General features: G+C 45.1%; 1 protein-coding gene across 6 annotated transcripts in view; it reads left to right on the top strand.

Moving 5' to 3' along the window:
• The window catches only part of SH3PXD2A (SH3 and PX domains 2A), a 246,473-nt gene that overhangs the window by 52,626 nt on the left and 178,617 nt on the right, over positions 1–15,230 (top strand). The window lies entirely within an intron of this gene.

The raw sequence follows: 15,230 nt of genomic DNA, 5'->3' as shown, positions 1-15,230 counted from the left end.
GTCTATGGTTTGGAGTGTTTTTAACAGAGCCCAATGTTAGCTATATTGCAGTAGCTAAGCCAGACCGTAATGACCACGTTCCCTCTCCTCCCCTTGAGCCCCCAGCCATTTCTGACAGGATTTGGTGAAGAAGTGAAACATCAGCAGAGTAACCAAACAGAAGTTAAGTGCTCAGCAGAAATATAAATAGTGCTTTTCGTTCTTGGAATTATGTCCTGGTTCTATGGAGTCTTGTGGTTGGAAATGGAATTTGTGAAAGGGATGAGGAATTTATTTCTAAGCTTGTACCATGCTATCCCAGTTGGTAACTGGTTTAGTGTCCCCCTGAGTTAGGATGCACTGGTGGCCTTTGGATGATTACAGTTATCCCATCCTGTCTCTGTGGGAAGTCACCTGGGTGAGACTGGAATGTTGGAATGGGAGGGAGATGTGGCAAAACAAGGAGGTCCCAGAGCAGGATGCAGGAAGAGCTGGTTTGATGGGCTGCTCAGCTCTGGCTGCCTCTAAATGCCTCTTGCTCCACGCCTGTCCATTTCTTAACAGCCCTTTGTCTGCCCTGTCAACAGCATTTGCCTTTTGTTTTGCTTGATTTCTGGTCTCTGGAGGTGAAACTCCATGTGAAGGAACTGGGGGGGATTCAGTCCATGCTGTGTCCCCAGAGTACCTTGTGGATGAGATTGCAACACAGAGGCAGCAGGTAAATGGATGTGCCAGGAGTCATGGGCTAAGGAAACATCCCAAAGAGTGAGTTACTCTTACAAAATTGTTCTCTGGACTTGCAGGCATTTGCTCTGGGTGGCAACTGGGAACTTCTCATTAGCATGACCTGGTGTGTCATGTGTTCAGACACAACCCATAGCTCTCCTGGCCAGCTCTGACACTGGCTTGTGATGCATCCATTCCCTAGCCTCACCCAGGGCTAGGCTGGGATGGCTTCCTGCCTCAGGGACTGCATTGCTAATCTTTGCTTGAAGATTTGAGGTGCCCAGACATGCCTTGGCATGGGGAGGCTGCTCTGCATTGTTACGATGGTTCTCAGCTGGGAGAAAGGAGATGTCTCTGTCCCAGAGGCAGAGCATGCTCTGTTGTGTGCACCCTGTGCTAGCAGGGATGCTGGAAAGGTGGCTTGGCTAAACAGAGGTGCCAGCTCGGAGCCCTGATGTTTCTAGTGATCTGTTGTCCTTCGAAAGCACCCTCTAATCATGGAGCTCACAGCCAGAGACTGACCCAGCCCTCGCCTCTAATCTCATCTTTCCTCCAAGAGCCCGGTCCCTGGAAAGATGCAGCTCTCCAAGAAGACATTCCAGGGGGGTTTAATCACTGCCCTCGCTCCAGCCCTGCTGCACTTGTGGCTTAAGCACCTGCTATTTCATTTAATTAGCAACAAATGGGAGGCATGGGCTGGGGGAAGAGAGCAGTGCCCTGGTGAAGTATTTGCTGCAATGTAATGCATTTTATTTTGGGTCCGGAATGGAGACCATGAGGAACATTTTCCAGAGGGCTCCATAAACCATTTCTGTTCACAAGGTGATTATTTGAGGAGGGAGGAGAGTGTGCATTTAAATTGGTGCTGCTAATTTCTGCAAACAACCACATTATTTTTACTTCATACTCCAGACTCCCTCCACCCATGGCTTGATGTTGGGAGCTGTGAATTTTCCACATCATTACAAAGTCCCTCTATAAAAGAGAGCCCTTTAAATATATTTCAAAAAATTGATTTCAAATACACCAGGCTCTCAGATAAGTCAATATTCAGAATGGAAAACTAACTCTTTCCTTCCCTCATAGTGGCCTGCTCATTTATTTGTATTTCAGTAGCACACAGCAGCTCTGAGCAGAGCTACATCTGTCTGGTGTTAGGGGCTAGAAAAGGCACAAGAAGCTGCAAGATAAGTTGAAAGATATAACACTATAGCACCTTTGTTCACCATGATGGTTAAGTTTGGGATCTCTGTTGAAATCAGGGTATTGTTACATTGCCAGCAGTATTTTACCAATGTAAGGAAGGGAGATGGGGACAACTGGGAAGGCAGACTTCAAGATTGAACCACTTGTGCTGAACAGTGGCTGTGTCCTGCCTTTGGGAGGTCGGGTGCTACAGCTCCATGCAGGGAAGGTTTCAGGCACAGCTTCCAGTGCTCCAGCCCACCAGCACTGGGGCTCTTTTTTTCCACGGGGGTGGCAAGTTTAAGAATGATTTCTCCTACTTCCACTGGTACAAACTATAATTCTTAGTCTAAAGACACAAAATATATATTGGCCTTTTGTCTGATTTTCTTCAGGCAGTGCAAGCACCATAAGAGCTGCAAGACAGGATACTCTGATTTTTCCCTGCCCTGACTAAAACAGGAGAGTTGGGTTTTAGATATTGTTCCTTTGGATTCCATGTTCTAAAAGAGTTCATCTCCCATGGATTTGAGAGAATAAGTTAACTTGTGGCCGTCAGGTATCCAGATGCAATGATAGCTGTGGTCATGTCAAGAACTTAGACTGATAAATTTAAAATTCCATGTGGAATTTTAAATTCAATCCTGGGTATTGGGTTCTGCTCCAAGGACAGTAAAAGTTCACAGAAAATTCTCATCTTCTGAGATTGTCATAATCTTGAAATAAAGAAACTCTTGCTCTATGTCCATGCTATAGGCCTTCATTATTAGAACAGAATATTCCAGTTGGAAGGGACATAAATTACCATGTAGTCCAGCTGCCTGGGCACTTCTGGGCTGACTAAAAATTAAATTAAGGGCATTGTCTAAATACCTCTTAACTCCTGAGAGGCTTAGGGCATCAACCATACCTCTAGGTAGCCAGTTCCAGTGTTTGACCACCCTCTCAGTAAAGAATAAGCCAGTTTGTAGGTACTCCTTAACTACATAATCATTGTATGCTCACTGCTATCAGTGGGGAGCCATAATGGCCCCTGGAGACTCCCCAGCTGGGGAGGCAAGTGTAAGAGAGGGTTTCTTGGGAAGGGAATTCAGTTTGCCTGAAAATTCAGTGGCATCATAAAAAAATCCCTCACCTTCACATGAGTGCCAAAGCATGGAAAAGTGGCCTCTGCAGATTTTGCAGAAATTGGCTCTTTCTCTTGCTTTTTGGAATAGTTACATTGATTTTTTTTTTTTTTTTAATCTGCTTGTAGGCACACAGGGCTCCTGCATGTGTCCCAGAACTGTCAGACTCCTGCAAGTCAGCATTATACTCAGAATCAACCCCATAATTCTCTAGCAGTATCTCTTCCTCATCTCATTTTTTCCTTCTTTCTCAGTGCTCCGATCTGATGATAGAAATAGGTTCTTTCTGCATGGATCAAATATGGAAGCAATACCTTAGAGTCAGAGCAATACTTCAGAGTCAGGATATGAAGTCTGGACTTCTTTTTCTACCTCTGACATTTGAGAGATGCTTTTAAGAAGATGAGATACTATTACAGTGTCAGCCCATCTGTTAGCAGAATTGGTGTTTGAATCCTATCCCTTTGCTCAGTTTTAACAGAAAGGCAAATGAAACTGTCTGGCAGTTTACCTTGTTGCAATGTCTCAGTATGGTTAGGAAGGGAAATCTGTTTTTGTTTTCAAGTCTCTATTGTACTCGCAGTGTTTAATGCTGTTCAGTCCCACATTCAGGCAGGGCAGCACCTGCCCAAGTGCTGTTGCAGTTTCCCTTGTAATGGAGAACAGTCCCTTTGCCTCCCCTTTCCCCTGCTGGTGCTTGCTTTCGAAACATGAGCATCTTCCTCTGGCTTCAAATCCTTCTCCAGGTTGATACTGATCTGCAGGGTTCAAAGCAGGGGTGGGATTTCAAAGCCTCCTTGACCATTTCAAATCTGCAGTGTGGCACTCGGGCCGTGTTGAAAGCCTGAGTTTTGAGGCACATTTAATCACATCTCTGCACCTGTTAGGATGGAAAAAATTTCTTCTGAGTTTTGTTTCTGCTGTTCCTTAGCCACTCTCAGGTTTTCCTTTGTTCTTGGCCAGCACAATGTTCTCTAGCGTCTGACCTCATGTTGAGACATGCATCAGTTCCAGATGAAGGGCTAGAAGCAATTGTCTGCACCTGGCTCAGCAAAATAGTTATTTGTGTCTATGTGTGTGTCTGGTAGTGTAATTTATTTGGTCAGTTACTTGAGCCAAAGGAAGCCCTAATTAAGCAAGATAACTTTGCATCTGTGTGCTGGCAAAGAGCATTCTCTGTGCTGGCCGTGGGAGTGATGCCCTCCCATGTCTTTTCTGCCCATGTTTGATGACAAAGGGAGGTTTGCAGTAGCTGTGCTTTGATGAGGCTGGTGTCTTGCTTTCTGATGGAAAATGGACCATTCTGTGCTCTGATATTTTTCTTACTCTCAGCAGGGTGCATACATGGAACTCAGTTTTTGAAGTTGCTTGTGCCCAGTAGAAAGCAGTTGATGTGTCACTCCTCTTCCCACCTCCTCCTTACTTCACTTCTTTCTCAGTATCTTTTTATTTATTTAATTGAGTTTCTAGTGCTGGGTTCTGCAGATGGCAGTTCTCTAGAACTGATTCCTTACAGCCATAATGCTGAAGTGCTAAAGATAGATAACCCTATGGAGTACACAAGGATCATGTGGGCTTTCAAAACCAGCAGCCAGGTGTCATAAGGCAGTGTCATCAGACAGATTGACTGCTGCTCATGGGGGAATTACAGGCTTGGATGTGGCTTGAATCTCTTTGATTCAAGTTAGTGTCTTCCTGGATACTTTCAGTGACAAAATATCCAAGAGGAGTCTGTGCTGTTTTAATTTCCTGTCTGAGCCAGGGGCTAGGGCAGAAGAGAGCTATGTGGTACCTGCAGCTTGTTGGCTAGGCTTGGACTTTTCAGCACATTTTTGAAGATGTTTCCACAGTCTGGACATCTTTCTGATGTTCCTTTATTGTGGCTTTGTGTGATGGAGAGGAGGAGAGAACAGACAAGTGCAAATCCACAAGGAGGGGGAGAAATAGTCCTGGGTGTCTGCACAGTGTCCAGCAGAGCACAAATGACTGTCATGCTTGTTTTTCCTGCCTGTCTGCCCCATCCAGCTTCTAAAGCTGGTCACAAGATATGGAAAGGCATAGAAATCTGCATTATCACTGCTGGATGTCCTGGATGGTCATTAGCTTGCCCATCAAAGTAGTTTGTAGGTCACCTTCCCCTCAGAAATACTTGGGAACGAGCTGCTGGATGTGATGAGTTGTGGCTACAATTTCCTGTGACTAGCTTTGCCCAGCACCCTTTCCTTGAATCACCCAAGCACATCTTGCATCAGTGCACGTGCAGTGTGCACCCTTCAGCTGGCCACCATGGTTTGCATGTGTGGCCAGGCAGGCTGGAGAATACTTGTGTTTTTGTTTTATGACAGAGCACATGCCTAGTTAAGTACAAGTGTTCCTGGTGCTGCACTGCTCCTCGTGTTACTGGAAGAGCATCTGCCAGAGGAGAGGTCACTGATGAGCTGGATATGTACCTGACTGCCTATGAACCCATGGGTACTGGTGATCAGCCCACATGGCCCTGTGGCCTCCCTTGGCTTAAAACTGCTGCTGCCCTGACAGGGGTGGGCACAACAGTTCTGGCTTTCAAGGCAGCAGTGTGCTGCTTGTGGTGGCCAACAATGTGCTGGGTGCCTCTTGCACCTGGTACTGCTGACCCTGCTCTCACCATCAGGTCATGCAAATGCCACTAGGCAGGAAACCTCCTGTGGAAGGACAGAGCTGGAAGGAGTCTTATCTCCTCCTGGATGCAAGCATCTGCCTCCATCTGCTCTTTATCCTTCACAACTTGTAGCAGTTTTCTCATCTGCAAGTTTGGAAAAGTCACAGCCCTGACAGTATTTTTTGACAACATGCCTGTGCCACTTAAAAGCTACTGAGATAAAAAAAGACCAAAATAACCCCTACTGTTGTCAGAGACCTCCATCGATGCTTTTCATACTCTGCCAAGAAGTACATGTGATTAGTTGGTATGATACACAGAACAGCATCTGGTCCACAAGGAATGCATCCAGAGATGGATGATTTTTATCTGAATGGAAGTCCCAGGGTAGGGCTGGGGCGTGCAGAGCGTAACACGGAGCCCTGTAAACACTGGGAGTGCCCACCCGGCTCTGAGCAGCACACGCAGCCGCCGTGGCCGCTGGCCAAGCCCGTCTCCTTTCCCAGGGTTTGCTTTTGTTCTCAATTAAATTAATGAAAGTCCTCAGGCAGACTGGTAGTTACAAAAATAAGATTTCAGTCGTTGCCTCCCTTTGTAGAGTGCTGAGCCCTTTGGGACAGCTCTAATCCTGAGTCCCCTGGGATTCTCTTTCTGGGCATGGACGTTATGAACTCGGATGTCACCCAAATTCCCCTTTTGCTTTTAAAGGGAGAAAGTTGTCCGTGTGGGGCAGGGATCAGAAGGAGCTGGTGTGGGTCTGACTGTGCAGCTCAGGTGCCTGTATTGTGTGGTTGTGCTAGTGATGGGAGGGCTTATTAAAACAGATACCCATGAACTTTGTCCTCCCTGTCCAGAAATAAATCTACAGAGAGAAACCAATCTCTGAGATGGCATTACAGTAGGCACCAGTAAAGACAGATTGTTTGTTCTCACATTGTATTCCAGTGTGTAAATCCTTTCCTCCCTGCATTGCAAGCCCAACTGGCCAGCCAGTGCTTTTGGAATCTGCCCTTCCCATGCACTGACCACCCCTGCTGTCCTCATGTGCCACGTGAGCATCCTGGGGAGATGCCAGCACGGCACCCAAGCCTGGGCAGTGCCTGAGCTGAAGGGCCTGTGCTGGGGCTGGGGTGTAAAGCTGTCAGCTGCCTCTGAGCTCTCGGAGACCTCCTGTCCTGCTGGCTGCTTGGTACCTCTGTGGAGGCCTGCAGCAAGGTATCTGTTACATCTGTGCAGCTCCCTCTGCCTGCTCAGGTGGTGGGATTTGTTGTCTGTACTCCTTTCTAAATCCCGTCAAAGAGGGGATACAGATGTGTTTGGAACCAGATACGCAGGCAAAACATCTTGGGGTTTGGAGGTGGGGAGAGAGGAAGAAAAGAAGACAAAGGAGTCTCTTCCCAGCATGGAGTTAAAACCTGTGGTTATGTTGTGCTTGGCACGAATTCCTCATTGTACTGCGCTGGGCGGTCGCTCTCTGGCAGATGCTCTCCCCAGAGCTATGAGAAGTGTCCTACAGAGATGAGCAGATACCATTTCAGATGGGGTTTGTGAAGTAAAATGTGCCATTGTGTTCAGAGCTATTGTTTCTGTTTTCAATATTGAAGTTACTCATGGTTTCCAGGGGACAATATATCAAGCAAAACTAACAGGCTGTAGAGAAGATGTAGATTATGAAAACAGAGGGATTAAGTTTCATACATTTGGAGCTAAAGTCTCCTCTCTCTTAGCAGTAAGAGCAGGGAAGCACTCTTGCAGACTCATAAAATTCTACCAATTTAAATGAGGGTGTGTTTTTAACAGGGTTTAGTTAAAACTGTGGTCAGCACTATGTGAGCAACTTAGAAGACTCTCTCTGGATTCTGTGGGTACAAGTTCAGTGACCATCCAGGGTATAAATTTGGTTTCAGAGAATTTCTACGTTAGGCTTTGCACCAGTTCAAACAAAATCAGTTTGCAAAGATGGGGTCTGGCTATCTGGTAGTCACCACTTTAAACACCCATGAAAATCCACTGTTATCTCTTTAAGAGAGAGGAGTAAGGAAGGGTAGAAGAGGGCATTGCATGACCAATGTGATTCTCCAGCTCCTGACATCCCTTTTGGGGACTGCCTGAACCCAGGTGATACGTTGGCGAACAAGGGGACCCATTAATGAAGGGCCAGCCCCCATTCCCACAAGATGCCATCCTAAATCTGTCATGTTACAGAGCAGGAGTTTGGTTCCCTGGATGATCTGACAGCACTGAACAAAACAGTGGTAAACCCAAAACAGCCTGGAAATCATGCGACAATATTTGGTGTGTGTCCTAACAGTAAGGATGCAGTTGATACCACTCTGCTGATGGCCCTTGTGCTGCTTTTGGGATGCCTCCTCAAGCACCCTGCTTGCAGCTGCAATGCAGTGTTTGATGCTGCTGCTTGGTTTTTTTTTTTAAAGACCTGGGGGTTTTTCAAACCCCTGCAGCATTCTACCAATCCTTCCAGCCTTTGTGCTGGACTAAGCTGAGTTGAGCTGCTTCTACTTGCACAAATTTAGGGCAGGCACTCTCGGATTTTGCATTTTGAGGCCTTTAGAGCAGCCTAGCAAGGTCTGTGAACTGATAAACTCTAAAGGCTTAGTGGGGCTACACTGTATTTCCATCATTGTCTTGAAAGGGTTGAAATTTAAAGGATGGAGAGTAAACGCTTTTTAAAATGCTCAAGTGACGTAGGAAGCAGTGATTAATGGAAGCGACCTTGGTGCTTTGCTCCCTTTCAATGAAGCTCTTAGACTTGCCATTGTGTTTAAAACTGGAACCTCTGCTCTGACAGTGCTATCAGATGCAGTTCTGCTGTCTGAAGGCCAGAGCTGAGTGTCCAAGGGCACTATTACTGCAGTGTCTCTCACTGGGACACACTGGTCTCTTCCTGCTTATGTGCAGTCTGAAAGAACACTTAAAGCCTTGGGTTTTGTAAGGATAAAAAATTACAGGATGTAAGGAAAGATGCTCTTCTTTTGAAGTTAGCTCTTCTTCCAGAAAGGATTTTTAATGTGACCTGCAGTGAGCTTTTTAGAACATGCCTAAGGTGTGCAGCCTGAGTATCTGGGCTTGCTGTGGATGTGCCAGCTCTGGAAAAAAAAATCCAACAAATTGCTTGCATCCCATCACAAAATTATGAGTCTTCCCCAGAAGCAAATTGACCTGATGGGACAGGGCATCATCATGGCTCTCACATCTCTGCATGACCCTGTGGTGCCACATAGCTGCAGCATTCATCTCTAAAACAGGCATTGGGGTATGGCCTCACTTCCCAAGGATACTGTTGGGACAAATCCTCTGTAGATACCAGAGTAACAGGGGACATATAATCACCATGGATAGATGGAAAAGTATGAAGTAGCCTTTGTCCAAGCATCTTCCAGTGTGGTTAAGTTGCATGAGGCCAGTTTAATTTAGCACTGGGGAAAGAAAATGCTTCTGGCAGGAGACTTCAATAGCTGCTCTGTGAAAGGACACTGTGGGCTTTCTGAGAAGCTCCTCAGAGATGCACCAAGTGCCTCTGTCATCCCAAACCAGCACCTCAGAATGTTTTGCCAGGCTGTGTTAGCCACAAACGCTGGGCTCGTTCTGCAGAGCCTTTAGAGAAAGCTGCATTTCTTTATGGAAAGTACCAACTGTCTCAGCTGAGAAACAGCATTCCCTCTTTTGATGGATCATGTTGGGGAGAGACCCCCAGTCTCTGCTCCCTGCCTTTTCCTCTCCTGGCTGTTTTATTTGGATACTAAGAGGTTTGTAAGATTTCCAACATTTCTTGTGGAAATTTTCAGACCCCAGAAAGGCATTTTCCCTTTGAGGATTATACCATGCTGTAAATGTCTGTTCTCTTTATTTTATATGCATTTCCCTGCTTTTGTTTGACTTTTTCACAGGTTGCATTATATTTAATTCAGAGCATATCCCATAATGTTGTAATTGTCAGGCATGTCAGCTGGTTATCCGGATGACTTTTTGCTGTAATTTTTTTTCTTTAAAAATAAAAGGAAAGCAGTTGCTGCTGCTTCTCAGGGATTAAATTATTGCACTTCTCTTGCATGCTGTGGCATCATGTAGCACCACAAGGGAGCCAGTGTCACTGGCTGCCTGATATAGTTACTCCTGCTGCATTGTGGAACCTGTTACTGCTTTAGGAGGAGATGGAGTTCCACCTTCTTCTGATGTGTAAGATGTCAGTTCTGTGTGTGAGTGGCTAACAGACGAGCTCCCCTGGGCTCAGTCTGTTCCATGTCCTCACCCAAAGATCTTTTGCAAACTTTTCCTAGTTGGTGTTATGCTCAGGAACAGCTCTGCTCTGGCCAGTTTTGAAGGGATGGGTGTTAAGCAGGCCTCCTGATGTCTTGTGTCTGTGACAGTGAACTGGTTTGTTGTTCCTATGAGAGGGTGAAGCAGGGGAGAAATAAAAAGAAGCTCAGAGAAATCTATAGAAAGTTCTCTAACAGCTGTTTGCTGTGGAGGGATCTGCCCCAGCAGCAGAGGTTTCATTCCCTGCCATGTATCTCCTGTCATTGATCTCAGCAGGTATGGTCCTGTGCTGGAGTAAATGAGGTCCTTTCACTTACACCATGGATGCTCCACTGATTAACCTTAGCAGAACACCTATTCTAAAACCAAACAGTTGAAGAAATTCTCTTCTCTAGGCCAGTATGTAGAAGGTGAATCTGTGGAGATAGTCTCTTGTGTTCTCCACTCTCTTGCTTGTTTTCACCTGCTGACATTTAAATGTTGATATGTCACCTAGCATTTCCAGAGATTCATTCTCTGGAACTGGGGGCCAACCATCTTCCTTAAGTGAAAGACACCTTTGGATTCCCTGGTTAACCAGAATTTTGAATATGCTATAGATAGACAAGCCCACAAATGAGAGGATAATTGTATCTGAAAACCACCAATAATATTTCTTCCATTTGCTTCTGTCCTGCTGGGTTTAGGTGAGTGTAGTTCCTCTGAATTCAGTCTCTGTCCCCTGCTCTGCAGTATAAGGCTCAGAGCCTTTGATGGTTCTTGATTGAATCTCGTGCCACCTACCTGAAATCTGTCTCACTTTTTGCAGGTGCAAAACCAGAGACAGGACCAGAGATGTTTACCAACGAGAAAACTGGTTTATAATTCAAAATGTAGCTGGTGGTGCTGAAACCATCAATCCTGTCAGCGAGCAGCACAGCTGGTTTCCAGCTTCAAAATGAAAGGAAATTACTGCAGCTCCTCAGGGGTTTAATTAATAGCTCCTATTCTGGTATCTTACCTTTTCTTCTCATCTAAACCTGTGTTATCTGCATTGGAAACTTTCAGTCTTTTTTGATTTGCAGATGCTCTTAACCCCTCTTGCTGAGGTGTGAGTTCCATCATCACTAGTTTCAGATCTGCTAGAATCTCTGCTTTTCTTCCAGTTTCTTTGGCAGACTCTCTCAGAAGTGTGCACACAACCCCATACATGCACAGATGCCTCCTCTCCTCTTCCTTGTCTCCCAGCTGGCTGTAGCCCTTCTTTCCTTCTTGGGACTCTGAGATCAGATCAACCATGTGAGAAGGGATGTGCCTGATGCCTGACTGTCCTCTAATACTTTACCTTTCAAGTTCTCTTATACTTTACTTTTCAAGTCTAATTTAATGTTATTATCAGCTTAAATAATTTTTGATGAAAAAGGGAAGCTGATAATGTCTCTTGGCATTCAGTGTAGGAAGAAATGTCATCTTGGGACCAGTTGAGTGGCCAAGAGTAAGGTGGCAAGCTTGGATTTCTAGGGGCACCTTGCAAAAACTCTGCTGCTCTTGATCATGGTTTGATTTTCAACTGCTCTTTCTCTGGGACACAAGTAAATTATACCCTGGAAAGGGAGAGAGGCCTCATATCTCTCTATAGAAGGTCAGAGTCCTTTATCATTTTGCAGTGGTGAATGTAATTTTGCTTGCCAAAGTAAGGGGCTTGCATGAAAGTCACCTTCAGGATCTTTGTCTTATAAATAAATCTCCCCATGACTGCAGCACTGACCTCCTGCAGAGCTTTGATTTTTATCTGTGCACATGGCAAACCTGCATCCACTTGAAAAAGAACCAGAAAGATTTCCACACTAAGAGGTTATGTGGGTGTCCTTATTTGCTTGTTTTAAGAGGAGAAAATTCTTCTAACTAGGGGAATTAAAACTGGTGCAAGGAAGGAAGGGGAGGAACCAACAGCCCAGCAGGAACCCATCTGTAGTTTGTGGTATAAGGCATAGGTGGAGGTCAGGTGATTGTCTCAGTGGATTAATTTTAGGGAGTTGGATTTGGACATAAACCTCTGAAACCTCAAAACCAAACCAGGAACAAAGGCAAATGCCACACACACTGCCATTGAACAGTTTATATGTTCATGTCCCCTGCACTGGTTGGCTCGTAGCAGAGTAAAAGCCTCTCCTTCAATAGAGAAGTTGCCTCTTAGTCTAGGGTGCTCTAAGTCCTTATGTGTGCAGCAGAAAGAAGTGTTGTTTCATGAAAATTTAACCAAGATAGGTAAAATAGTGAGTAAATTATCAGGAAGCTGCTTGGCTTCTCATCCTCAGAAATGCTACCTGAAGCATCTCAAAGGGTGCTTGTTTTTCTTTGTTAAACTTTTTAACTAGGTATTACCATTGCAAGGCAGACAGTGGCCGAATCTTATTTTCACAGCACAGCTGAAGTGACCAGAAGTGCTGACAAACACAAATGGTTCTTGTGTGCAGGAGAGGCTCTTTCTTTGTTATATGTTTGCATTTTAAGTAAAGATGGCTTGAAGCAGAAGACCTGAGAAGAAAGATGCGTGGGGAAGTGGTTGAGTTGATACTCTGAAATCTCCCTATTTCATTCTTGCAACTCAGGTGATTTCATGCTTATGTACAGATAGAAAGGAGTGGAGTAGGCCAGTGCTCTTGAGTCTGCTCTCTTTTTAGTAAGCAGCAACTTGCATGAGTAATTCCCTTGATTTTTAATGAGATTAATTGATGATCATTTGGTGACCGCTGCAAGAAAAAGTCATAATCTGGACCACAAGGTTTTATAGCAGGTCTTCTAAAGGAGTTTTGGGCAGAAGCAAGAAGGAAGGTGCTTGGAACAGAAGGCAGGACTGTGCAGGACTTCAGTCGGAAAGATGTAGCAAACCCAGAGCAGTTTGGAGAGGCAGTTTTGGTGGTGAGTTATTCATGCATCTGTTGTGCCTAAAGTGAGAGTGAGATGTGTTTGTTCAGCCTGAGCCCAGTCATGCTGCCTGATGAATGGAAAGCTCACTTCCTGGTTTCCATATACCCTCCCTGTTTCCAAAGGGATCCTCCACCCTGTAATACAGGGACATGGTAACATGTTTCTTTCTGCTCCCTGCACTAGCCATGCAATTGGAGGCTCCTCCTCATTGTAAGCAGATGAACTGAGCTCCTCCAGTTTTGCCAAAGTGCTGCCCAGCTGTTTTCCTGTCTGCCCAAAGCCAACTACATCCCTAATTCAATTCTTAAGCCAACTACATCCCTAATTCAGTTCTTTGGGACTCTGCATCCAGACATCCCTTCTTTGCCTTCATACTGGGATGATTTTACTCCAGGTGACAGAATTTCTTTTTGATTAACAAATTTTGTCCCTAAGTAAACTGTCACACATCAAAAATGTGAGCAACAACTTGTGGAGACTGCCCATGTCTGAGCAGAATAACCTGGGGCGTTAAGTGAAGGGTTTTTTCCATCAATCATATGTGCATTTGCAGTTATAACAAGAATAACTTCCTTTAATGGAACAACATTTGTCACAGACAAAAGGGTTTTCGACTTTCAGATGCTCTGCAGACATCTAATTAAGAGAACTGAAAATCTGTTTATTGGTCTTTGTCTGTTAATCATGTGAGGAAAGGGCTGTGCCTACCAGGAGGAGTTTTGGTAGTTCAGCCTGTAACTTTTTTCATTCCCAGCTACTTCCTTTGTTTCCTCTTACCATAGGTGGGCTGAGTGGAGATGTTAGGCATTGGCTTGGGACACTCCATCATCTTTGGAAGATTTGGAATGTTTAATTCGAGCCCACTGATGCTTTTTTTCTCCTGTATACATCTCCTCTTCATCTTCCACTTCGCATCCCTCTCTGTGGGTGGGAGGGAACTCTGCTTTTCTAGGACTTTAGCTCTAACATGCATTGGCTTTGAATGGCAGAACTGTGTGCAGGAAAGTGCTGAGGAAGGCTCCCTGCTTCTGCTGCACTTTATTTGACTTTTAACATTCTGAAGGTTCCATGGCTTCGGAGTGCTCCCCAGACCTTCCCAGTGGAGGCAAGAGCTGGGGTGGAAAGTGTAGTCTAGGAAAGTTTAGCCAAACTCTTCCAGCTTCAGTTTATTATATCTATTTTGCTGATATCCACCCTTTAGATAAATACCACTAAATTATACATGTTGTGGCTCTCTTGATGTGGTTTAAAAGGCTTGTATTAGCCAAGCTAATCTAACTCCAAGAATAACCCTGGGAATTTGACTGTATCAGTTCCAGCTTCAGTCAGCCACCACGTAGTAAAGTGAGAATTGCCTTGCTAGCTAAAAGTGTAGCAACAGTGAAACTTCAAGTCAGTAGGTGGGGATTCCCTCCTCCTCTTTTTTTTTTTTTTTTTTTTTTTTCCTCTTTGAAGGAAGCTCCTGCCCATGCCTGACCTCAGACACCCAGAGCTCTACCTACAAGAAAACAAAGTTTCCCATTTTCAATTAAAAAATCTGTCTCTGTAGGCAGAAAAATGGGTTAGCTAACAATCCGCAAAGCTATGGTCTATTTATTTACCAGGCTGACTCCCTGATGGGGAAACATGTGGGATCTTTTAAGTCCTTCTTCTGCACAGATGTTGCTTCTACTGCTGAGTTTCCTCTTGATCTTTGGTTTGCTGTGCCATATGGTGAAAACTCTGGAGATGTTGTGTGTGGTGGAAGACAAGAAGGATTCTGCGTGCTTAAAACAAAACCAGTAAAAAAAAATCTGACTGTTTTTCCCCAACTTAGCAAAAAAATATTTTTAAAAGGAAATCTGTTGAGCTAGCAAAACCCTTTTAACTTGCACAGCCTCCCTTTGGACATGTAGCACTGATGAGATTAAATGCTGATTGACGAGTATCCCCTCCCTTCCCCCAGCTCTTGCTGCCACTTTGTGTGTTTGTATTGAACTGTAGATCCAGTTGAGGTGAGGAGATAGGGGTTCTGCAAGGGCAAGTAACACTACTGCTTGCTTTTCCTTCCTTACCTTCCTCAGAGATCACAGGAGCTGTGGACTGTGAGTTGAAGGATGTCTCTCCTGGTCTGTTGGAAAGGAGCCCTGGGGCAGGCAGGAGCTCAGGAGTTCCCCCTGCCTGAGGGAGCCAGGGCTTCTAAGTAGGGAAGGGACATGGAACATCATAGAGACGTCATGCATAGGAAACACGGGGAGAAAGGAAACAGAATGTGAAGATTTGGGTCTCTGTCTTGGTAGCACCGTGTGCTGAATGAGAGCGAAATGTTGCAGAGGGTGAAGGGGAGAGAAGAGAGGCCCTGGCATTTTTCAGGGCTGGAGTTGGTCGTCTTTGGGCAAATCCATTAA

The sequence above is a fragment of the Lonchura striata genome, chromosome 7, assembly GCF_046129695.1.
Source record: "Lonchura striata isolate bLonStr1 chromosome 7, bLonStr1.mat, whole genome shotgun sequence".
NCBI lineage: Eukaryota > Metazoa > Chordata > Aves > Passeriformes > Estrildidae > Lonchura > Lonchura striata.
This window is presented reverse-complemented; position numbering and strand designations above follow the sequence as displayed.